Source organism: Hemitrygon akajei, chromosome 17, assembly GCF_048418815.1.
Source record: "Hemitrygon akajei chromosome 17, sHemAka1.3, whole genome shotgun sequence".
NCBI classification, from domain to species: Eukaryota; Metazoa; Chordata; class Chondrichthyes; order Myliobatiformes; family Dasyatidae; genus Hemitrygon; species Hemitrygon akajei.
The window spans coordinates 4,305,512-4,330,815 of NC_133140.1; the positions used below are offsets into that span (position 1 = coordinate 4,305,512).

The 25,304-nt window shown below is 43.0% G+C and overlaps 1 protein-coding gene across 3 annotated transcripts in view; it reads right to left on the reverse strand.

Moving 5' to 3' along the window:
• Positions 1 to 25,304, reverse strand: part of ccdc102a (coiled-coil domain containing 102A) — a 211,969-nt gene that overhangs the window by 165,279 nt on the left and 21,386 nt on the right. Inside the window, exon 2 of one of the 3 annotated variants that reach the window (XM_073069604.1) lies at positions 22,529 to 22,645. The exons of 1 other annotated variant lie outside the window; for it this stretch is intronic. The gene's annotated coding sequence lies outside the window, so the exon portion shown is untranslated. Of the gene's footprint in view, positions 1 to 2,172; positions 2,329 to 22,528; positions 22,646 to 25,304 lie in introns of all 3 variants that reach the window. One more of the 3 variants, XM_073069603.1, reaches the window with a different exon arrangement.

The following is a 25,304-nucleotide window of genomic DNA, read 5'->3' on the forward strand; positions in this document are numbered from 1 at the left end:
CACTGCAGAGAGTCCAGAGGAGGTTCACGAGGATGATTCCAGGAATGAAGGGGTTAACATATCTGGAGCCTTTAGCAGCCTAGGCCCTGTACTCATTGGAATTTAGAAGAATAAGAGGTGATCTCATTGAAACCTATCAAGTGTTGAAAGGACTGAATAGGTTGGATGTGGAGAGGATGTTTCCTTTGCTGGGGGTATCCTGAACTAGAGGGCACAGCTAGAAAATTGAGGGGCGAACTTTTAGAACAGAAGTTAAGACCAATTTTTTTTTAGCCAGAGTAGTGAATCTGTGGAATGCTCTGCCAAAGACTACAGTGGAGGCCAAGTCCATGGGTATATTTAAGGTGGAAGTTGATTGATTCCTGATCGATCAGGGCATTAAAGGATATGGCGAGAAGCCTGGAGTTGAGTGGGTTCCAGGATTAGCCATGATGGAATGAAGGAGCAGGCTCAATGGGCTGAATGGCCAAATTCTGTTCCTACCTCTTATGGACCTGCACTGGGACCATTGCATATTCCTACTATCTATGTACCTATCCAAACTTCTCTTCAACATTGAAATTGAGCTTGCATGGACCACTTGTGCTGGCAGCACATTCCACAATCATGATATTCTGAATGAAAAGTTTCCCTCATGTTCTCCTTAAACTTTTCACCTTTCATTCTTAAGTCATGGTCTCTGGTTGTAGGCCCACCCAATCTCAGTGGAAAAAGCCTACTTGCATTTACCCTATCTATACACCTCATAATTTTGTAAACCTCTATCAAATCTCCTCTCAATCTTCTATGTTCTAAAAATAGTCCTAATCTATTCAATCTTTCCTTATTATTCAGGTCCTCCAGACCCAGCAACATCCTTGTAAATTTTCTCTGCACTCTTTCAACCTTCTTTATATCTTTCCTGTAGGTAAGTGACCAAAACTGCACACAATACTCCTAATTAGGCTTCAACAATGTCTGATACAACTTCAACATAAATTCCCATCTTCCATACATTGATTATGAAGGCCAATGTGCTAAAAGCTGTTTTTACAACCCTATCTACCTGTGATGCCATTTTCAATCAATTATGTACCTGTATTCGCAGATCCCTTTGTTCTAGCACACTCCTCAGTGCCCTACTGTTCACTGTGCAAGACCTATCCTGGTTGGTCCTACTGAAATGCAAATCCTTGCACTTGTCTGCATTAAAGTTCATCTGCCATTAAGCAGCCCGGTTTTCTAGCCATTTCTCCACTATCTGAAGAATTACTCCATGAATTCCAATGTGGTTTCTGGCCTTCTAGAGGTCATGATCTTCACAGCATGGCAACTACAGGAAAATGCCATGAACAAAGGCAAACCTTGTACCTAGTTTTCATAGACTGGACAAAGGCATTTTGTACAGTATATTCACAAACAAGAGAAAGCCTGCAGGTGCTGTAAATCCAAGCAACACCACAAAATGCTGGAGGAACTCAGCAGGCCATGCAGCATCTATGCAAAAGAGTACAGAAACTGTCAAGACAGGGGTCAAACAGGGCTGCATCATTACTTCTGCTCTATATGCTGTCTTTATTACTGCCATCCTTCAACTCATTAGCCAAGACCTATCACAGGGAATCCAAATTGTGTATAGAATGGACAACAGGCTTTTCAACCTCAACTGGCTCAAAGCCAGGAACAAGGTCACCACCACCAATATCACAGAGCTTCAGTATGCAGATGACAATGCCATCACAGTACACTTGGAGGAAGACCTCTAATGTATCCTGAATGCCACTGACAAGGCATATATAGCCCTGGGTCTTGTTGGGAATATCAAAAAAGTCACAGGTCCTGTATCAGCCACACAGCTTCTTATCTAATCCTCCATAAAATTTGACAATATCACCCTTGAAAGTGTAGACCACTTTCCCTACCTTGGTAGCATTCTCTCCTCAAAGGCAGACTGACTCAGAGATCAACCACCACCTAGTGAGGGTTATGCAAAATTAACTAAAAGAGTCTCTGAAGACCACAACCTACAGAGTCAAACAAAACTTTTGGTTCATAGAGCAATCATCCTTCCTACATTATTCTATGGAGCTGAAGAACAGACCATCTACAGAACATAGCTGAAAGTCCTTGAAAAATACCACCAAAGAACCTTATGAAAGATTTTGAGGATCAGCTGGAAGGACCAACACATACCAGTGTACTGAGAGCAGTGTACCGATATTGAAAGCATTTCAACCATGGTAAAGCAACACCAACTCTGATGGAAAGCTCATGTCATTCAGATGCCTAATTCACATCTCCTCGAACAGATCCTTTTCTCCCAGTTGAAGGAAGGTCAGTGAGCTCCTCCTGGTGAGCAAAGGAAACACTTCAAAGATAACATCAAAATCATCCTGAAGAAATCCAAAATTACATCTCAAAACATGGAAGACATTGCAATCAATAGATGCACCTGGAGGAAATCTGTTCAAGAGGGAGCTGTGCTACATGGTGGTGACCTCCGCTGTGTCATATAGAACAAGTGGCAGCTATTAAATGAGAGGACGAACAACCAAAACCCAACCACTGAATACTGCACCAGAATATGTGAATTCTGGATTAGCCTTTACAGCCACATAAGAACAACAGACAACCCTTAGAACATCTTACTTGACTCGTGATTGCACTAAGAGGAACAGGAAGAGTGGGTGCAGGTTAAGAACAGGAAGGGGTCAATAACTCTACAGGGTGTTTTTTATAGGCCACCCAATAGTAACAAGGATATCGAGGAGCAGATAGGGAAACAGATTCTGGAGAGGTGTAATAATAACAGAGTTGTCGTGATAGAAGATTTTAATTTCCCAAATATCAATTGGCATCTCCCTAGAGCAAGGGGTTTAGACTGGGTGGAGTTTGTTAGGTGTGTTCAGATAGGTTTCTTGACACAATATGTAGATAAGCCTACAAGAGCAGAAGCTGTACTTAATCTGGTATTGGGAAATGAACCTGGTCAGGTGTCAGATCTCTCAGTTGGAGAGCATTTTGGAGACAGTGATCAGAATTCTATCTCCTTTACAATAGCATTGGACAGTGATAGGAACAGACAAGTTAGAAAAGCGTTTAATTAGAGTAAGGGGAATTATGAGGCGATCAGGCAGGTAATTGGAAGCTTAAATTGAAAACAGATCTTCTCAGGGGAAAAGTACAGAAGAAATGTGGCAAATGCTCAGGGGATATTTGTATGGAGTTTGGCATAGGTACATTCCTATGAGACAGGGAAGTTATGGTAGAGTACAGGAACCATGGTGTACAAAGGCTGTAATAAATCTAGTCAAGAAGAAAAGCTTACAAAGGGTTCAGAGAGCTAGGTAATGTTAGAGATCTAGAAGATTATAAGGCTAACAGGAAGGTGCTTAAAAAAGAAATAAGGAGAGCCAGAAGGAGCCATGAGAAGACCTTGCAGGCAGGATTAAGAAAAACCCCAAGGCATTCTACAAGTATGTGAATAGCAACAGGATAAGACATGAAAGAATAGGACCTATCAAGTGTGACAGTGGAAAAATGTGTATGGAACCAGAGGAAATAGCAGAGATACTTAATGAATACTTTACTTCAGTATTCACTATGGAAAAGGATCTTGGTGATTGTAGTGCTGACTTGCAGCAGACTGAAATTCTTGAGCATGTAGATATTAAGGAAGAGGATGTGCTGGAGCTTTTGGAAAGCATCAAGTTGGATAAGTCGCCAGGACTGGATGAGATGTACCCCAGGCTACTGTGAGAGGCGAGGGAAGAGATTGCTGAGCCTCTGGCGATGATCTTTGAATCATCAATGGGGATGAGAGAGGTTCCGGAGGATTGGAGGGTTGCGGATGTTGTTCCTTTATTCAAGAAAGGGAGTAGAGATAGCCCAGGAAATTATAGACCAGTGAGTCTTACTTCAGTGGTTGGTAAGTTGATAGAGAAAATCCTGAGAGGCAGGATTTATGAACATTTGGAGAGGTATAATATGATTAGAAATAGTCAGCATGGCTTTGTCAAGGGCAGGTCGTGCCTTACGAACCTGATTGAATTTTTTGAGGATGTGATTTTTTGATGAAGGAAGAGCAGTAGATGTAGTGTATATGGATTTCAGCAAGGCATTTGATAAGGTACCCCATGCAAGGCTTATTGAGAAAGTAAAGAGGCATGGGATGCAAGGGCCCGTGCTTTGTGAATCCAGACCTGGCTTGCCCATAAAAGGCAAAGAGTGGTTGTAGAACCATAGAACCATAGAATATTACAGCACAGAAACAGGCCTTTTGGCCCTTCTTGGCTGTGCCGAAACATTTTTCTGTCTTGTCCCACTGACCTGCAACCGGGCCATATCCCTCCAAACCCCTCTCACTCATATACTTGTCCAAGTTTTTCTTAAAATGTCAAAAGTGAGCCCACATTCACCACTTCATCTGACAGCTCATTCCACACTCCCACCACTCTCTGCATGAAGAAGCCCCAATATTCCCTTTAAACTTTTCCCCCTTCACTCTTAACCCATGACCTTTGGTTTTTTCCTCCCCTGGCCTCGGTGGAAAAAGCCTGCTTGCATTTTCTCTATCTATACCGATCATAATTTTATACACCTCTATCAAATCACCCCTCATTCTCCTACGCTCCAGGGAATAAGGTCCTAACCTATTCAACCTTTCTCTGTAACTCAGTTTCTCAAGTCCCAGCAACAGCCTTGTAAGCCTTCTCTGCACTTTTTCAAACTTATTAATATCCTTCCTGTAATTAGGTGACCAAAACTGCACACAATAGACGGGTCAAATTCTGCATGGAGGTCAGTGACCAGTGGTGTGCCTCAGGGATCTGTTCTGATCCCTTACTCTTCATGATTTTTATAAATGACCTGGATGAGGAAGTAGAGGGATGGGTTAGAAAGTTTGCTGATGACACAAAGGTTGGAGGTGTTGTGGATAGTGTGGAGGGCCGTCAGAGGTTACAGCAGGACATTGATAGGATGTAAAACTGGGCTAAGAAGTGGCAGATGGAGTTCAACCCAGATAAGTGTGAAGTGGTTCATTTTGGTAGGTCAAATATGATGGCAGAATATAGCCTTAATGGCAAGACTCTTGGCAGTGTGAAGGATCAGAGGGATCTTGGGGTCCGAGTCCACAGGACATTCAAACCAGCTGCGCAGGTGGACTTCGTTGTTAAGAAGGCATATGGTATATTGGCCTTCATCAATCATGGAATTGAATTTAGGAGCCAAGAGGTAATGATGCAGCTATATAGGACCCTGGTCAGACCGCACTTGGAGTACTGTGCTCAGCTCTGGTCACCTCACCACAGGATGGACGTGGAAGCCGTAGAAAGGGTGCAGAAGAGATTTACAAGGATGTTGCCTGGATTGGGGAGCATGCCTTATGGAAATAGGTTGAGTGAACTCAGCCTTTTCTCCTTGGAGCGGCGGAGGATGAGAGGTGACCTGACAGAGGTGTATAAGATGATAAATGGCTCTGATCATGTGGATAGTCAGAGGCTTTTTCCCAGGGTTGAAATGGTTGCCACAAGAGGACATAGGTTTAAGGTGCTGGGGAGTAGGTACAGGAAAGATGTCAGGGGTAGGTTTTTTACTCAGAGAGTGGTGAGTGCGTGGAATGGGCTGCCAGCAACGGTGGTGGAGGCAGATACGATTGGGTATTTTAAGAGACTTTTGGATAGGTACATGGAGCTTAAAAAAATAGAGGGCTATAGGTAAGCCTAGTAATTTCTAAGGTTGGGATATGTTCAGCACAACTTTGAGGGCTGAAGTGCCTGTGCTGTGCTGTAGGTTTTCTATGTTTGGGAGCTAATACATTTTGGATCGGCATTTAGATAGGCATTTGGATGGCCATTTGTTGTTTCCAATTGGAGGGCCATTTTTCCCAACATGTAGAGTCAGCCCTCCTTATCTGCGAGTTTCACATGCGCAAATTCAACACACCGCGAATCGAGAAAACCCGGAAGTGCTCTTCCAGCACTCATTGTTCGAGCATGTACAGACTTTTTTTCTTGTCATTATTCCCTAAACAATGCAGTACAGCAACTATTTACATAGCATTTACATTGTATTAGGTATTATAAGTAATGTAGAGATGATTTAAAGTATACGGGAGGATGTGCATAGGTTATCGTGGATCGGAAAAAAATCAGAAGTTCTCTTAATAAGTAAGTCGGAACAGCTACATCCAGTATTATTTAGCGTCAGTCAAACATTTATCTTAGAAAACACTTAAGACACTTAAGAAACGTATGTGGCGACCCACTTCCCAGCGCACTCGAACCGGCTCACAAAGTGGCGCGCGCCAGCATAGAGGCTACACGTATATATTTCAATAATTAAACCACTGCATTGCTTAGTAATAATTGTAGCTTTCATCGGGGTAGGGCCTTTCTTACTTTATCCTTTAAAATTGTTCCGATCGTTGACCAACTGTAGCCTAACGCTTTTCCAATGACTGATGGCGTTTCACCTCCTTCTGATCACTTTATTATTTCCACTTTATTTTCCATCATGATCGTGATTATTTTTGTTAACAGAAACACTGCCGATTCAGAGCTCCGCCAGGTCCTAAAGACCACCACTATGAGACAGGTTCAATAAGGTCAGGGGTTCCGCTGGGTCCCAAGGCCACCACACTGAAACAGGTTAACTAATGGACTTGAGCATCTGCGTTTTTTGGTATCCACAAGGGGTCCCGGAACCAATCCCTCGCGGATAAGGAGGGCCGTCTGTATACTCAATCTCCTGATTTATGAAGGCCAATATGTCATAAGTTTTCTACACCACCCTGTCAACCTGCGACTGCACCTTCAGGGAAAGCAAACAGTAGAGCTGAGTGTACATCTTTCAGCCTTTTAAACTACTCCAAGATCAATCTAACACTTTGTAATGTTGAATTAGATTTGTGGGGCCAGCAAGTGCAACAGGAAATGCATCAACTTCAAATAGGTATGTTAAACATTTATTTGCAAATAGTAAAATTTTGACCAAACATTTACGTTCTCCAATTTACAGACAATACAAAGCTGAATATTCAACATACTGTACATAGAGACATAAAAAACTACAGCACAATACAGGCCCTTCGGCCCACAATGCTGTGCCGAACATGTACTTACTTTAGAAATTACCTAGGGTTACCCATAGCCCTCTATTTTTCTGTGTTCCATGTACCTATCCAGGAGTCTCTAGAAGACCCTATCATATTCACCTCCACCACTGTCGCTGGCAGCCCATTCCATGCATTCACTACTTTCTGCGTAAAAAACTTACTCCTGACATCTCCTCTGTACCTACTTCCAAGCACCTTAAAACTGTGCCCTCTCATGATAATCATTTCAGCCCTGGGAAAAGCCTCTGACTATCCACATGATCAATGCCTCTCATCATCTTATACACTTCGTATCAGGTCACCTCTCATCCTCCATCACTCCAAGGAGAAAAGGCCAAGTTCACTCAAACTATTTCTTCAGCGATTTAGGGGGACAGAGTAGGAGGGCATTGGTTCAACGGCATTTAGGCGATAATGAGTCAAGGTGAGCTAAGTTACCTACAGACAGGAAATATTTGTGTGTGAGGCGGTGTCTGTACTGGGTGTCAAACGTGGGAAGTCCGGAAGACTCCCAGCCTCCCAGACGGCCACATCTGCACCAGGTGCGTCCAGCTGCAGCTCCTTAAGAGACTGTGTTAGGGAACTGGAGGTGCAGCTCCATGACCTTCATCTGATCAGGAAAAGTGAGGAGGTGATAGATAGGAGCTATAGGCAGGTCATCACAACAGGGCCTCGGGAGACAGATGAGTGGGTAACAGTGAGGAGAGAGAAGGGCAAGAGTCAGATGCTACAGAGTAGCCCTGTGACTGCTCCCCTTAACAATAAGTACTCCTGCTTGAGTACTGTTGGGGGGGGGGGGGGGGGGAGAATGGCCTACTTGGGGGAAGCAACAGTGGCCATGCCTCCGGCACAGAGTCTAGCCCTGTAGCTCAGAAGGCTAGGGAAAGGAAGAGGATGGCAGCAGTGATAGGGGACTCATTAGTTAGGGGTCAGACAGGCGATTCTGTGGACGTAGGAAAGAAACGCAGATGGTAGTTTGCCTCCCAGGTGCCAGGGTCCAGGATTTTCCACAATATCTTTAAGTGGGAAGGTGAACAGCCAGAGGTCGTGTTACATATTGGTACCAATGACATAGGTAGGAAAAGGGAGGAGGTCCTGAAAGCAGACTGCAGGAAGTTAGGAAGGAAGTTGAGAAGCAGGACCACAAAGATAGTAATCTCGGGATTATTGCCTTTGCCACGGGACAGTGAGTATAGGAATAGAATGAGGTTGAGGATAAATACTGGCTGAGGAATTGGAGCAGGGGTCAAGGATTCAGATTTCTGAATCTTGGACCTCTTTTGGGGCAGGTGTGACCTGTACAAAAAGAATGTGTTGCACTCGAATCCCAGTGGGACTAATATCCTGGCGGGGAGGTTTGCTAAGGCTATTGGGGAGAGATTAAACTAGAATTGTTGGGGGTTGGGAACCAAACTGAAGAGACTGGGGAAGAGGCAGTTGGCTCACAAATAGGGAAAGCTTGGAGACAGTGCGAGAGGGAGGATAGGCAGGTGATAGAGAAGGGATGCGCTCAGACCGATGGTTTGAGATGTGTCTATTTTAATGCAAGGAGTATTATGAACAAAGCGAATGAACTTAGAGCATGGATCAGTACTTGGAGCTATGATGTTGTGGCCATTACAGAGACTAGGATGACTCAGGGGCAGAAATGGTTACTTCAAGTGCCAGGCTTTAGATGTTTCAGAAAGGACAGGGAGGGAGGCAAAAAGGTAGGGGCATGGCACTGTTGATCAGAGATAATATCACGGCTACAGAAAGGGAAGAAGTCATGGAGGGATTGTCAACAGAGTTTTTAGGAACAGGAATGTTTCAGAACGTTTTAGGAACATTCCACAGCTGTTGGTATTGAGACCACTTCTTTTCATGTTTATTGTCTAATTTGTATGACAGAATTGATGGTTTTGTGGCCATGTTTGCAGACAATATATAGACAGGTGAAGAGGCAACTAATGCCTATAAAGCATGGAGTCTGCAGAAGGACATAGACAGATAAGGAACATGGGTAAAGAAGTGGTAGAGGAACATAATATAGAGAAGTGTACGGTCATGCATTTTGGTAGAAGGAATAAAAGTGTAGACTATTTTCTAAACATGGAGAAAAAATCAGAAGTCTGAGGTGCAGAGGGATTTGAATCCTTGTGCAGGAAACCCTTAAGGCTAACTTGTAGATTAATTTAGAGGTAAAGAAAGTAAATGCAAGGTTAACATATCAAAGCAAGAATGTAATGCTGAGGCTTTATAAGGCATGGCCAGTGGAATATGGTGAGCAGTTTTGTGCTCCTTATCTTTTAGGCACTGGAGAAGGTCCACAGCAGGTTCAGGAGAATGATCATTCTAGACAACAAGACTGAAAGGGTTAACACATGAAGAGCATTTGATAGTACTCGGTCTGTACTCATTGGAGTTAAGAAGAATAAGAGGGGATCTCATTGAAACCTATACAATACCGAAAGGCCTAGATCAGAGGTTCCCGATCTGGGGTACATGAACCCCTTGCTTAACGGTATTGGTCCATTGTATAAAAGAGGTTGGGAACCCCTGGTCATGAGAGTGTGGACGTGAAGATGTTTAATTTATTATTTATTTGTTTGTTTGTTTATTGACATACAGCGCAGTATATGCCCTTCCAGCCCTCGAGCAACATCACCCAGCACTCCCCAAATTTAATCCTAGCCTAATCACAGGACAATATACAATGATCAAATAACCAATCAACCATTATGTCTCTGGACTGTGGGAGGAAACTGGAGCTCCTGGAGGAAACTCACAAGGTCACGGGGAGAACGTACAAACTCCTTAGAGGCAGCGGCAGAAATTGAACCCAAGTCAAGTACTGTAAAGTGAAGTGCTATCCACTACTGTATAGTGTAGACCCAGCAGGCACAGCCTCAGAATACGAAAACTTTAGAACAGAGATGTAGAGGAATTTCTTTCAGCAGAAGGTGGGGAATCTGCAGAATTTATTGCTACAAAAAGCTATGGAGGCTAAGTCACTGCCCATATTTGAAGTGGAGGTTGAAATGTTCTTAATTATTAAGGACATCAAATGTTACAGGGAGGAGAAAGGAGAACAGGGTTGAGAGGGATAATAAATCAGCCATGATGCAATCGGCAAACACCCTAATTCTTTTCCTATAGTCTAAATAACTGAAGTAGCAAGTGGAAAGAACTTTGGGTCCTGTGACCATAACTAAAATAGTTATGGAAAAAGATTGAACAGATCCACAGGTTAAATCCTGAACTGGAGTAGGGCCAGATTTTAGGATCTAGCTGGCATTGACATGGTTACTCCAAAGCCAAAAGAACAGTGGGCAAGAGGTTTTTAAAAGGATCATACAAGGAGTTAACAATTCCTGTTAGGGTGAAATGTAGAGATATCAAGTTCAGGGTGAGATGGTAAAGGACTAGTTTGTTCTGCTGATATGTAAAAATTAGATGTCAAGCTACGCGTCACTGGCTTTTTACACCTACAGGATCTGGTAATCTAATTATACTTTGTCTCCAAATATATAGAACATCGGTTGAAAGGTGAGAAATTATCTCATTGCGCACATTGTCCTGGTTGTCTGAATTTGACTGCCTTTTAAGGTGATTAAGTGATCTTTGTCTCGAAATACCACTGTTGCTGGGCATGTGACTATGGGGGTAGCTAAAAGATTGTTTCCTGCATACATGAAAAAAAGGTATAAAAACTCTATCTCTGTGCTTTGGGAGAGATCCCTGGTACGAGCCCCTGTGTGTGCCTAAGGAGGGCTCTCTTTAGTAGCAAGTTACAAATAAAAAGCTGTTGCTTCATCCTCTGTAGTAGTACTGTGCGTTCTTGCATCGGGTAACAGGTAATAATTAGAAGTAAGGTTTAACAATTTGGTGAGCCAGCCAGGAGTCCAAATCGAGGCACCACGTGAGACGGTGTCAGCAATCAGCTCGGTGGCAATGACCTGAGATGGATGGGCCCACAAGGTAATATTTACCTTGATCTCTCTCATTAGTTGTCCACTTTGACAACCCCTTCATCTGGCGGGTAATCCTCTAATGGACTCCTGAAGAATCATTAAGATTACCCACATACTACGGTAAGAATGGTGGGCTTGAGGATTTGCCCCGGTAAATGAAAAGTGGGCTTGAGGATTCGCCCCGGTATAAGAAAAGTGGGCTTGAGGATTTGCCCCGGATAAGAGTTAAAGGATTCACTCTGGTATTAATACATTTTGAAGTAACCTTATGATAATTTGCCTGTCTCGGACACCCTGCCTTAGACCGGTTGCTAGGAGGGAAAATCCCCCACGCAAAGGTCTGGACCCTTAAGTGGGTGCAGAGAGATCCACAAAATTAACAGATTAAAGGAAAATGGGTCAGACCCTTGATAAGTCTGGACCGGATATCCCCTTGTTCAAAATTTGTAAGGAGAATCCCAGTAACGAGAATGATTTCTGTAAATTATCTGCCTCATTAAATAAGAAACTGGGAAATGGAATGTGGCCATTAGGGGGGACCTGGAATGTGGAAAAATGCATTAAAGCAGAAGTGGCAATGTGGAAATGAAATTCAGGGGGAAAATGGAAAATGTTAGTCAACATGGAGAAAAACAGCCGAGGAATTAACCAGTAAGTCTAGACAAAATAGTTGGGAACACAATGCATGTAGAAGAGGGATTAGTGTATATGACAGGGAAGACAAACCCAAGCCATGGGAAGTGTTGAAGTATCAGTGTGAGGACCATGATAAAAGGACAGAAAAGGAGGAAGAAAACAGAAAAACAGGAATAGGAACTGGACGGGGACATGAGGGTGGTAATTACCAGGGTAAAACAGAGGTACCTCCAGACATGTCTGGATTACCCATGTTGTTCCAAAATGAGACTGACAATACAGATGAAACAGAAGAGGATTGGCTAGTGCGCCCCACTGCCCCAGTTTACCCTCCACTTCCTCAGCCACAAGCGTCCCAACCACCACCTCCTTACTCACCTCAGAGATCTAATGAACAGGAGCAGGGACAGGGGCTGGAGCAATTTAGTGACCCTACTGCAGCCAGAACTAGAAGCCAAACTAAGCAGCAGTCAAAGGAAAAGCCTTCCCAGCTGCCCGTACCTAAAATACATGCCCTAAAGAGAAACTGTTTAGTAGGGTACCCAGATGATAGACCCAGATAAGGAATATGATGATGATGACCCCTTTGGACCTGCAGCCCTGAATGCAAGCACTCCACGTTTTCTCCCGACCTGAAATGTCCCCAATCCCCATGGAAATGCCGATGCTCCTACTCTACAGGTTTATACCCCGTGGAAACCACATGAAATGTACATGATTATGAGTAAGGCACCCAACCATAAGACGAATCCTAACGATTCCTCACTTCCACAGGGACCCCTATCCAGAATGCCTCGTATGTAAAGAACCTCCTCAGTGCCATCCTCCTCCCAAAACAATTGGCTATCATTAAGTGCTCAGCACATCTCTCCAACTCCTCTACAGTCACCCAAGGTAATAATCGGGCAGACAGGGAAGCCAAATTAGCGGTGCAGACTGCCATTTATATTGTCTCCATGGCAAAGAAATTGGCCTTGGCCTGCAGGCCGACCACAACAACGAAGGGTATTCCAGACATGGACACTGTACAACTGCAGAGGGACACCCCTGATTCAACAAAACTAATCTGACAGGTGTTCGCACTCACTCCACTTGGCCAAGTATGTATAACTGATGCTTTGTTACCAATGCTTAATGATTGCCTGCATACTGATATGCACCTTGGCAAGGAGGGAATGAGTTAACATTTTATTACACACCTGGTGGCACCCTAGATTGGAAGAGGCAGCACAAGAGAAAATACGATCATGTCTGATATGCCAACAAACAAACATGAGAAAAGGAGTAAAATGTGCCCCAGGAAAAACCCCCTTGCCAAGTGGTCCTTTTGAATGCATTGATTTTTATCGGACTACCGCGTGTACACTGTTATAAGTATTGCTTAATGATTGTAGGTGTGCTTAGTAGATGGATTGAAGCCTTTCTAACCACCAATAATAAAGCTTCCACGGTGGTAAGGTTGTTACTTACAGAGATTATACCAAGATCCGGGGTACCCAGATAAGTTTGGACAATGGTCCTCATTTTGTGGGGAAGATAAATAAAGAGCTATGTGAGGTGCTGCACATTGAACAGCGATTCCACTGTGCCTATCACCCAAAGGCTACAGGAATAATGGAACGGGCTAACGGCACCCTAAAAAATAAGCTGGCTAAGTTAATGTCCGAAACCGGACTGAGCTGGCTGAAGGTCCTTCCGTTAGCTTTGTATCATTTGAGGATTACTCCCCATTCCACTACTGGAGTATCAGCAGCTGAAATTATTTATGGATGTCCCAGAAGGACCCCCATGGGATGCTAACACTCAGCCTCCCACCCAAGTTGACCTTAATGTTATGGGGGATGAATTGCAAAGGTATTTCAGGCAGTTAACATCCTCTCTAAAGTTTCTTCATTCTCAGGAGCAGGAGGCATTTAAGCCACAGGGAAAAACCAGAGGTGGAGTGGCCGGATTTGAAAATTGGAGATTCAGTACTAATAAGGGATTGGGAGCGCCACAAGCTTGGACCCCGGTAGAAAGGGCCTTTTCAGATCCTTCTCCAAATGCCCACAGCAGTAAAAGTACAAGGTCACGACCGTTGGATTCAACTGTGCGAATGTAAGTGACGGTCACCGAATTAAAAGTGATTGTTGTTGGACTTGGACTTTTTATGTTTGTACTAACAGATACTTTGGAAAGTAATCTCTTTTGTGACATGCATATGCGATTTCATGGTAATAAAACTATAGGTTACCCCTTGGCTCAATCTGTGGAGGCACTATTCGTGGCTAACCCATCTGAAAGGAGGTGGGAGGATTTAGTGGAAGAGGATAGGTCAGGCAGAGAGTGTAAAGGTGATATGGTAAGGTTTACAAGAGGGAGTAGGGGATGGTGTGTGGAAAGTCTGAACAGTATCTCTGGGTGGACCTCAGAGAATTGGCAATCCAAGTGCTGGGGATCTCAGTCTTGGCTAAAGGAACAAATGCAACGAAATGACAATTGGGAAGAAGGACGTTGGGTCACAAACTCTAGCTGTAGGGGCACACAAGGCTACCCTTTCTGTTTCCGGGGATTAGGATGGGGTGTGTAATTGCCAAAGTCCCTAAGAACATCCCCTGCATTGAAAAGCAGTGTCTGAATCATGATTGCAGAATAAGACGAGGGAAGTTTTCATGTACCTGTACTCGAGAAAGGTGTGTTTCCCTACCCAAAGGGAGTATGTATGTGGTCATTGTAATGGGACCCATGTTTCTATAGGGACAATATCACTGGCTTTTGCCCCAATATACCGCTCTGAATATACCTGGTATCAGAAAATATTTTCTTCTGGTAGTTTCACATGCTACCGGGCAAAGAGCAGATACATGTTCCTCTTTAACGGAATCTATACTACGGCTACCAATATTCTGCCTCCACTATTCGCAGTTGGAACGATCAGCCCTCTCACCATTCCTTGCCCACAGGAAACTCATGCTCAACGACGACTGGTGGCCCGATCCATCAGTAAAGAATTTTGTGCGGATTATAAGGACCCAACCACTCTGGGATCAGCGGTAGCCTACGGCTAGCTCAGCACATTCTCCCTCAGGGGTTCTGCTGGGGCCATAGCTGCCAGGAACCAAAACTACCTCATCTGTGGCTTGACAGCATCGGGGAACAGCACAATAGAGGGCCTGGAGGCAATCAACCAAGGCAGAACATTGGCTTTACACTCTGCAGACCCGGTACGCTGTGGACTACCAGTTAGCTCTGCAAGGAGGGGTGTATGCCATTGTTAGGGATAAGTGCATCACTCACATCAGGGACGAGTCCTATATTGTCTCTCGCGCAATCCTAGAGATTCAGGAGCAGTTAGATAGTTTTAGGCAAGTGTCCTCAAGAGGAGAAGTGTGACTCAACTGGTTGCTAGAGGGATCATGGGGCTCTTATCTCCTGCATGGGCTAATCATTGTTGCCGTGATAATCATTGTGTGTTGTGTACTGTTGACCTGTTTAAACACTTGCTGCAAGGCTTTCACTACTAAATTAGTGGCACCTTTTTCAGCCCCAATTTAATTGTGTTATCATGGAATGATAAAAGGAGGGAATGAGATGGTAAAGAGCTAGTTTGTTCTGCTGACATATAAAAATTAGATGTCAAGCTATGCGTTGCTGGCTTTTTGCACCTACAGGATGAGGTAATCTAATTATACTTTGTCTCCAAATATGCCGAACGACTGTTGAAAGATGAGAAATTATCTCATTGCACACATTGTCCCGGTTGTCTGAATTTGACTGGTTTTTAAGGTGATTAAGTGATCTTTGTCTCGAAATACCACTGTTGCTGGGCATGTGACTATGGGGGTAGCTAAAAAGTTGTTTCTTGCATAAGTGACAAAAATTGTATAAAAACTCTATCTCTGTGCTTTGGGAGAAAGACCTCTGGTATGGGCCCCCTGTGTGTGCCTAAGGAGGGCTCTCTCTAGTAGCGAGCTACTAATAAAAAGCTGTTACTTCATCCTCCATAGTACTGTCTGTTCTTGCATCGGGTAACAGGTAATAATTAGAAGTAAGGTTTAACACAGGGAACCTTGGCTAATGAGCGACATTGAGTCTGCAGCAAGAAAGAAAAGCGTGCATCAGTTTTAGGATTCTGGTACACAGTACCAAATGATTCCACTGATGAATATATGTAACTTTAAGAGTGTGCTTAAGAGGGAAATCAGGACAAAAAGAAGGTATAATATGGATTTAGCAGGTAAAGTCCAAGAAATTCTTGTGTTAATAGTAAAATGGTGACCAGGGAGGGACAAGTCCTCTTCAAGACCTTCAGAACTGCCTATGTGGAGCCACAGGAATGGCTGAGATTTTTAATGTCTATTTCTCCTTGGTGTTTACTAAGGATATCAGAGAAATGAAGAAATATGTAGTGAGGTCTTGGAACATATGCATATCACAAGGAAGGAGGTATTTGTAGCCTTGAAGCACATTAAGATGAGCAAATCCCCCGAGCCTGACCAAGTGCTTCCTATGTAAGCCATGGAAGAAATTGCCAAGGTCCTTGTAGAACTTGCATCATTAGCCACTGGTGAAATTCCAAAAGGCTGAAGGGTGGCTAATACCATTCCAATGTTCAAGAAGAGTAGCAACAACAGGACAGGAAACCACAAGTCAGTCAGCCTGACTTCAGTTGTAAGGAAATTACTGCAGAGAATTCTGAGAAACAACACTTAAATAGTCAAAATCTGATCAGAACTAGTCAGCACGGTTTTGAGAGTAGGAAGTCAAGAGTGCAAACCTTGGAGTCGTGAAAAGGACAGCACTGAAATAGACTCACCAGCCCATCTAATCAGTGTGGAGCCATTTAAACTGCCTATTCTCATCAGTCTGCAATGGGACCATAGCCCTCTACATCTCTACCATCCATGTACCTATCCAAACTTCTCAAACATTGAAATTGAGCTGGCACGCACCATGTGCACTGGCAGTTCGGTCCACACTCACAAAATCCCTGAGTGAAGGCTTCCCTTCAAATTCACACTAAACATTTCACCTTTTAGCCTTAACCCATTACCTCTAGTTGTAATTCCACCCAACATCAGTGGAAACAATCTGTCTGCATTTACCCAATCTATATCACTCTTAATTTTGTATACCTCTACTAAATCTCCCTTTAGTCTTCTTATAAAGCACCCCCATCTACACCTCTTCTGCAGGAAGGTGACCAAAACTGCACAAAACTCCAGATTAGACATCACCAATGTAACATGCAACTTCAGCATCCCATTTCCTGTATTCAACACTTTGATTTATGAACGTCCATGTGCCAAATGCTTTCTTTAAAGCCCTATCTACCTGTGGTGCCACTTTCAATGAATTATGGATCTGTATTCACAGCCTCCTTTGTTCTACAGCATTCCTCACACTTGTCTGCATTAAAATCCATCTGCAGATTTCCTCGTGTTTGGCATTTTGCAGCACGTTTTTCCAGCTGGTGCAAGCCCTGATAGTCTTCCTCACTGATATAAAAACATAGAAAATAGGTGCAGAAGTAGGCCATTCGGCCCTTCTAGCCTGCACCCCCATTCAGAATGATCATGGCTGATCATCCAACTCAGAACCCTGTACCTGCTTTCTCTCCATACCCCCGATCCCTTTAGCCACAAGGGCCATATCTAACTCCCTCTTAAATATAGCCAATGAACCGGCCTCAACTGTTTCCTCTGGCAGAGAATTCCACACATTCACCACTCTCTGTGTGAAGAAGTTTTCCTCATCTCGGTCCTAAAAGGCTTCCCCTTTATCCTTAAACTGTGACCCCTCGTTCTGGACTTCCCCAACATCGGGAACAATCTTCCTGCATCTAGCCTGTCCAATCCCTTTAGAATTTTATACATTTCAATAAGATCCCTCCTAATCTTCTAAATTCCAGCAAGTATAAGCCTAGTCGATCCAGTCTTTCTTCATATGGTGGAACAGTTACCCACATTATTCAGATCATTGATGTAGATGACATTCAACAACTGACCCAGCACTGATTCCTGCAGTACTCCTCTAGTCACAGGCCACCAACCACAACCACTCTCTGGCTTCTCCCACAAAGCCACTAATCCACTTTACTACCTCATTGAATGCCAAGCAACTGAACTTTCTTAACCAACCTCCCAGGTGGGACCATCAAATGCCCTGAAGTTCATGCAGTCAACATCCACTGTCTTGGCTTCATCAACTTCCCTGATAACTTCCTCAAAATACTCTATAAGATTGGTTAGACACAACCTATCATGCACAAAGCCATGCTGACTATCTCTAATCAGTCCATGTCTATCCAAATACTTGTACATCCTGCCCCTTAGTATACCATCCAATAACTTTCTCACTACTGATATCAAGCTCACTGGCCTATAATTTGCTGGCTTATTTTTAGAGCCTTTCTTAAGCAGCAAAACATTAGCTATCCTCCAATCCTCCAGTTTTTCACCTGTCACCAAGGATAATTTAAATTCTCTGACAGACATACAAATTTTGTATTCTCAAAAGTTCACTTTTGAAGGCCACCCACTACCAAGTACATCTTTGCCAGAAAACTGTCTGTCCCAATTCACCCTTGCCAAATCTTCTCTCATACCATCAAAATAGTCCTTGCCCCAATTTAAAATCTCAATGCACAGACCACACCTATCTTTTTCCAAATTTACTTTGAAACTAATGGCATAATGATTACTAGATGCAAAGTGTTCCCCTACACAAATTTCTGTCACCTGCCCTCTTCCATTCCCTAACAGCTGCTCAAATATCGCACACTCTCATTGGGACTGATTAAGGAAACATTCCTGATCACGTTTGACAAACTCTATCCCATTAGTCCTTTTACACTATGAGAGTCCCAGTCATGTGGAAAGTTAAAATCACCTACTATAACAACCTCTTGTTCCTGCAAATTCTGTTGTGTGGTCTGGCCATTAACGTGGCCATACCTTACTTATTCCTCCCATTACACCTCATTAGATATGTTCTCCAGTCTGTCCTGACTAGGCATTGCCTTGACATTTTACCTGACTAGTAATGGCACCCCTCTTCCTTTAATCCCTCCTGCTCTGTAGCATCTAAAGCAAAAGAACCCTGGAATATTGAGCTGCCATTCCCGCCCCTCCTGTGATCAAATCTCATTGATGCCTACAATATAATAATTCCATGTGTTGATCCATGCCCTGAGCTCATGCCTTTCCTATGATACTTCTTGCAATGAAATGTTTGAAGTTGACAGCATTAGTCGACCCATGCAAACCCTGTCTCCACAACCTCTCCACTCTCTGTTCTGCATACTGGATCCACTCACCTGCAACTGTAGTTTAAACTTCCCCTTGCAGCACTAGCAAACATTCCCGTCAGGATATTAAAAACTCTTCTGGAGTTTTTCCAAAGAGGTACCTTGGGGGATATATGAAGCTAAAGCAATGGATGTTGTCTATGTGGACTTTAGTAAGACATTTGACAAGGTTCTGCATGGCTGGCTGATGTTGAAGATGAGACCGGTTGGGAATCAGGGTGAGCTGGTGAAATAAATTCAAAATTGGCTTGATGATACTAAGCAGAGGGTGATGATTAAAGGTTGATTCTCCAGCTAAAGGCCTGTGACTTGTGGGGTACCCAAGGGGTCAGTGTTGGGACCTCTGTTATTCATTATGTGTTTAAAAGATTTGTATATGAATGTACATGACACAATAAGCAAGTTTGCTGATGATACTAAGGGGGACCTGTTGATAACGAAGCAAGTTCTAATGAATTGCAATGAGATCTTGATCAGTTAGGGAGATGGGCTAAGGAATGGCAAATAGATTTCATCTTAGTTAAATGTGAGATGATGCATTTTGGACCTTCGAATCAAGGCAGAACCTATACTCTGAATGGCTGAGTACTGACAAGTGTTGTGGAATTGATGAATATAGAAATACAAGTGCAAAGTTAACTGAAAGTAGCTATGCAGTCAGAGAGGGTGGTGAAGAAGGCATTTTATATTCCAGCCTCCATCACTCAGGTCATCAAGTTTTCCGTAGAGACATTATGTTAGTTATACAAGTAGGTGTTGAGACTGCACAGAATATTACAATTGTGGTCATCCCTTGAGCAAAAAGTGGTTGTCAAGCTAGAGTGGTTGCAAAGGAGATTTATGAGGATGCTCTGAAGTAGAGAACCTGAATTATAGGGAGAGATTTCAACACTGTATCTTTATTCCTTGGAGACTAGAATAAAATATGGTGATAGAAGTTTATAAAATTACAAGGAGTATAGATAATCTGTCTTTTCCCCAGGGCTGGAGAATCTAAAACCAGAGGGCACACATACAAGAGGGAAGAGATTTAAAGCAGATTTGAGAGGAAACATCTTCACACAGAGGGAAGTGAGTACTTAGAATGAACGGAGGTAGATACAATTGCACATTTAAGAGACATTTGGATAGGTACATCACAGCAAAAGACATATGAGCAGTAACAGGCCATTCAGCCCATCAAATCTCCTCCACCATCCCATCTTGGCTGATTCCAGATCCTACTCGACTTCATACAACTGCCTTCTCGCCATATCCTCTGATGCCCTGGCTAATCAGAAAACAATCCACTTCAAATATAACCACGGACTTGCTCTCCACTGCAGTCGGTGGCAGTGCATTCCACAGATTCATTACTCTCAAGCTAAAAAAAAATTACTCCTTACCTCTGTTCTAAAAGGTCACCCCTCAATTTTGAGGTTCTGCCCTCTAGTTCTGGATGTCCCCACCATAGGAAACATCCTCTCCACATCCACCCTATCTAGTCCTTTCAACATTCAGGTTTCAATGAAATCTGCCTAAATTCTTCTAAATTCAAGTGAGGACAGGCCCAAAGCTGCCAAATGCTCCTCATATACTAACTCCTTCATTCCCAGAATCATTCTTGTGAACCTCCTCTGGACTCTAACCAATGACAACACATTATTTCTGAGATATGTGGCCCAGAACTGTTGACAGTACTCCAAGTGCGGCCTGACTAGTGTCTTACAAAGGATCAGCATTATCTCCTTGTTTTGATATTCTATTCCCCTTGAAATAAATGCCAACCTTTGCCACAGCCTCAACCTGTAAATGAACCTTCTAGGACTCTTACATGAAGACTCCCAAGTCCGTCTGCATCTCTGATATTTGAATTTTCTCCCCATTTGGATAATAGTCTGCACTATCGTTCCATTTGCCAAAATATATTATCATACATTTCCCAACTGTATTCCATCTGCCACATTTTTGCCCATTCTTCCAATTAGTCTAAGTCCTGCTGCAATTGCATTGCTTCCTCAGCACTACCTACCCCTCCACCTATCTTCATATCTCTACAAACTTTGCCACAAAGTCAACAATTCTATTATCCAAATTATTGACAATATGAAAAGCAGCAGTCCCAAAATGGACCCCTGAGGAACACAACTAGCACTTTCAGCCAACCAGAAAAGATCCCCTTTATTCCCACTCATGTTTTCCTGCCTGTCAGCCATATCCATGCCAGTATCTTTCCTGTAATGCCATAAGATTCTATCTTGTTAAGCAGCCTCCTGTGTGGCACCTTATCAAATGCCTTCTGAAAATCCAGGTAAATGACATCCACAGCCTTTCCTTTGTCCACCCTGCTTGTTACTTCCTCAATGAACTCTAAAAGATTGTCAAGCAAGATTTCCCTTACAGAAACCATGCAAACTTTGACTTATTTTATCATTAATCTCCAAGTACCCCAAAGCCTAATCCTTAATAATAGACTCCAACACTTCCCTAACCAGAGGTTAGGCTAATTAGCATATTATTTCCTTTCTTTTGCCTTCCTCCCTTCTTAAAGAGTGGAGTGACATTTGCAATCTACCAGTTCTCCAAGACCATGTCAGTATCAAGTGATCCTTGAAAGATCATGACCAATGCATCCATTATCTCTTCAGCAATCTCTCTCAGAACTCTGTGTAGTCCATCTGGTCCAGGTGACTTGCCCACCTAAAGAACTTTCAGTTTGCCAAGCACCTTTTCCTTTGTAATAGCAATGGCACTCACTCCTGCTCCCTGACACTCACGGGCTTCTGAAACACTGCTAGTGTCTTCCACAGTGAAGACAGATGCAAAGTACCCATTAAGTTCATCTGCCATTTCTTTGTCCCCCATCACCACCTCACCACTATCATTTTCCAGTGGTCCAATATCAACTCTCACCTGTTTTACTCTTTGTATAACTGAAAAATTTTTTAGTATCCTGCTTTATATTATTGGCTAGTTTGCCCTCATATTTCATCTTTTCCCTTGAAGCTTTTTGTTGGATTTTAAAATTTTCCCAATCATCCAACTTTCCACTCATTTCTGCTACCTTATATGCCCTTTCCTTGTTTTTTATGCAGTCCTTAACCTCCTTTATCAGCCATGGTTGCCTATCTCTGTCATTTGACGAGAACTTCCTCTGTAGGACATATTGATCCTGTGGCTTGTGAACTATTCCCAAAAACTTCAGCCATCTCTACTCTTTCATTATCCTCCAACGCACTTGGGCAAGCTCCTCTCTCATGCCCCTGTAATTTCATTTATTCCATTGTGATACTAATACATGTGACTTGTGCTTCTCCCTCTTAGAATGCAGTATGAATTCAATCATATTATGATCACTGTCTCCTTAGGGTTCCTTTATATTGTTCCCAAATAAGATCTGGGTTATTACACAATACCCAATCTAAGACTGCCTTTCTCTGAGTAGGCTCAAGCACAAGCTGCTCTAAAAAGCTATCTTGTAGGCATTCAACATATTCTCTCTTGGGATCCAACACCAACCTGATTTTCCCAATGCCCTTGCGTATTGAAGTCCCCCATTACAATTGTGTCACTAACCTTATTACATGCCTTTTCCAGCTCCCTTTGCAATCTCAATACCCCACATCTTGGCTACTATTTGGAGCTCTATACAGTCGGCCCTCCTTATCCGTGGGGGATTGGTTCCGGGATCCCCTGCGGATACCAAAAAACGCGGATGCTCAAATCAGTTGGCTTTAGGACCCAGCAGAGCTCTGGAGCTTATTTAACCTCTCTCAGTGCAATGGACTTTAGGACCCGGCAGAGCTCTGAATCTGCAGTGTTTCAGTTCCGAAAAACGATCACAATTGAAAATAAAGTGAAAATAATAATGCGATCAGAAAGAGGATAAATGCCATCGGTCATTGGAAAGCATTAGGCTACAGTCCGGATAAAGTGAGTATAATGGAGCATGTGAAAGCCCTGCCCTGATGAAAGCTACAATTATTACTAAGCAACAATGGTTTAATTATTGAAATACATACATTTCTTGTGTTTTATATGCATAGAAAGGTAAAATATATACTATATACTAAGACAAACATTTGATTAACTGATGCTAAATAATACCAGATGTACCTGTTCCGACTTGGAGAACTTCCATTTTATTTTTTCCATTCCTGATCCGCGGTAACCTATGCACATCCTCCCATATACTTTAAATCATCTCTAGATAACTTATAACACCTAATACAATGTAAATGCTATGTAAATAGTATTGTTTAGGGAATAATGACAAGAAAAAAAAGGCTGTACATGCTCAAACAAGTGCTGGAGAGAGGACTTCCGGGTTTTCCCAATCCGCGGTTGGTTGAATCCATGCATGCAGAACCCACAGATAAGGAGGGCCGACTGTATATGATTCCCATAATTTTTTTTTACCCTTATAGTTTCTTAACTCCACCCACAAAGATTCAACATTCTCTGATCCTATGTCACTTCTTTGTAAAGATGTAAGGCCAGTGATGTTGTAGGGGTGGAACTGGACTCTCTGACGGGGGTGTCTGAAAAGAGGATGCTGTCCAAGTTGCATGCCATCTTGGACAATGTCTCCCATCCACTCCATAATGTACTGGTTAGGCACAGGAGTACGTTCAGCCAGAGACTCATTCCACTGAGATGCAACACTGAGCGTCATAGTAAGTCATTCCTGCCTGTGGCCATCAAACTTTACAACTCCTCTCTTGGAGTGTCAGACACCTTGAGCCAATAGGCTGGTCCTGGACATATTTCCACTTGGAATAACTTACTTATTATTATTTAATTATTTATGGTTTTATATTGCTATATTTCTACACCATTCTTGGTTGGTGCGACTGTAACGAAACCCAATTTCCCACGAGATCAATAAAGTATGTCTGTCTGTCTGTAATTCCAGCTACATGAAGGGGAGGGTCTTGGACTGTTACTGGCCAAATGCAGGCAAAAGGGACTAGCAAAAAAGATGCTGTGGTTGGCATGACTCAGTTGGGCTGAAGGGTCTGCTTCTATGACTCGATACCAGCTGTTGACCCTATCTATGCCTCTCCTAATTTTATACATATCTATCGTATCTCCCCTGAGCCTCCACCACTCCAAAGAGAAAAGTCATAATTAGAGGAGTTCTTCAAGCAATGTCTCTGGTACCATTAGATGCTTCCAAAATGACATTCACTCCATTGGTTCTTGTTTGAAGAATTACAGATAACCAAACAATTCACATCCCAATCTAGCCAGACCTGGACAATACTCAAGCTTTGGCTGATCAGCAACAAAACTGTGCAGGTAGTAACTATTTCAATGAACTACTGTTCATTGAACAAAGGTACCATTGACAAATACCTTAATATCAACGATTTTAAAAATATCTAGACAAAATGCTGGGTAAACTCAACAGATAGTTGACCTGAGAATTTATCTGTCTTACAGAGATGTCCCTTGTGACTTTATAAAACTTTGTAAGATCATCCACTGCCTCTTTTGGCCCTAGGAAAACAACCTTTCCAATCCTCACAATTTCTGTTCTCTTTTGCATTACTTATTTAAATTAATTAATCTATAATTAATTTAACTTAATTAATATGACAGTGAGTATAGGAATAGAGCGAGGTGGTGGATAAATGCAAGGCTGAGGGATTGGAGCAGAGAGCAGGGATTCAGATTTCTGGATTATTGAGACCTCTTTTGGGGCAGGAGTGACCTATACAAAAAGGATGGGTTGCACTTGGATCCCTGGTGGGGATAGCTAAGGCTATTGGGGAAAGTTTAAACTAGGATTGCTGGAGGGTGGGAACCAAACTAAAGAGAAGGAGGAAGAGGTGGTAGGCTCACAAACAGAGAAAGGTTGGAGAGGGAGGGTAGGCAGGTGATAGAGAAGGAATGCGCTCAGACTGATGGTTTGAGATGTGTCTATTTTAAACTAAGGAGTATTATGAACAAAGCAGTTGAGCTTAGAGCGTGGATCAGTACTTGGAGCTATGATGTTGTGGCCATTACAGAGACCTGGGTGGCACAAGGGCAGTAATGCTTATGGCCAGAGCCAGGCTTTAGATGTTTCAGAAAGGACTGGGAGGGAGGCAAAAGAGGTAGGGGCACGGCACTGTTGATCAGAGATAGCGTCACGGCTGCAGAAAAGGAGGAAGACATGGAGGGATTGTCTACTGAATCTCTTTGGGTAAAAGTTAGAAACAGGAAGGGGTCAATAACTCTACTGGGTGTTTTTTTATAGACCACCCAATAGTAACAGGGATATCAAGGAGCAGATAGGGAGACAGATTCTGGAAAGGTGTAATAACAACAGTGTTGTCGTGGTGGGAGATTTTAATTTCCCAAATAT